A 1473-nucleotide genomic window follows, 5' to 3' on the forward strand; every position below is an offset into this window, starting at 1 on the left:
TCTACGGGTTAGTACTCGGATGGGAGACCACCTGGGAATACCAGGTGCTGTAGGCTTTTGGCTTTTCCTTTATTCGTTGGCTTTTTTTTTGTTTCTCCTGAGGTGCCATCTTGCCATGGCCAAGTTCAAAGGGGTCGAGGGTGGCAGTGGTGATCGCCTACGGCCACATCACCCTGAACACGCCCGATCCTGTCTAATCTCGGAAGCTAAGCAGGGTCGGGCATGGTTAGTACCTGGATGGGAGACCAGCTGGGAATACCAGGTGCTGTAGGCTTTTGGCTTTTCCTTTATTCGTTGGCTTTCAAGATAACTGCATGTGGTAACCAATAGCCTAAAAAAATGTTTTTGGTCAAAATGACTATTTTCGTCTTTTAGAGTCTTAAAACGCTTGTTTTAGACAAGATTACTGCATTTGGTCTCCAATGGCCTGAAAAAAAATTTTGGTCAAAATGACTCTAATTTGGTCTCCAAGTGTCTAAAAAGCCTTTATTCGTCAAAATAACTGCATTTGGTCACCAAAGGTCTGAAAATTGTTTTTAGTCAAAATGACTGTATTTTCGCCTTTTAGAGTCTTAAAAAGTCGATTTTAGACAAGATAATTGCATTTCGTAACCAATGGCCTGAAAAATCTTTTTGGTCAAAATGACTCTATTTTGGTTTCCAAGTGTCTAAAAAGCCTTTTTTAGTCAATATAACTGCATTTGATAACCAAAGGTCTGAAAAATAATTTAGTCAAAATGACTGTATTTTTGTCTTTTAGAGTCTGAAAACGCTTGTTTTAGACAAGAAAACTGCATTTGGTAAACCAATGGCCTGAAAGAAAAATGTTTTGGTCAAAATTTCTCTATTTTTGTCTCCAAGTGTCTAAAAAGCCGTTTTTAGTCAAAATAACTGCATTTGATCACCAAAGGTATGAAAAAAATTTAGTCAAAATGACTATTTTTGTCTTTATAGTCTTAAAACGCTTGTTTTAGACAAGATAATTGCATTTGGTCTCCAATGGCCTGAAAAATATTTTTTTGATCAAAATGACTCTGTTTTGGTCTCCAAATGTCAAAAAAGCCTTTTTTAGTCAGAATAACTGCATTTGATCACCAAAGATCTGGAAAAAATGTTTTAGTCAAAATGACTGTATTTTCGGCTTTTAGAGTCTTAAAACGCCGGTTTTAGACCAGATAACTGCATTTGGTAAACCAATGGCCTGAAAAAATTTATTGGTCAAAATTACATTATTTTGGTCTCCAAGTGTCTAAAAAGCCTTTTTTAGTCAAAATAACTACATTTGGTCACCAAAGGTCTGACATTTTTTTTGTCAAAATTTTTGTCTTTTCGTCTTTTAGAGTCTTAAACAGCCGCTTTTTAGACAAGATAACTGCATGTGGTAACCAATAGCCTGAAAAAAAATTTTTTTGGTCAAAATGACTCTATTTTGGTGTTCAAGTGTCTAAAAAGCCTACAAGCCTTTTAAGACTC

Source organism: Pelophylax lessonae, assembly GCF_965119305.1.
Source record: "Pelophylax lessonae genome assembly, chromosome: 5".
NCBI classification, from domain to species: domain Eukaryota; kingdom Metazoa; phylum Chordata; class Amphibia; order Anura; family Ranidae; genus Pelophylax; species Pelophylax lessonae.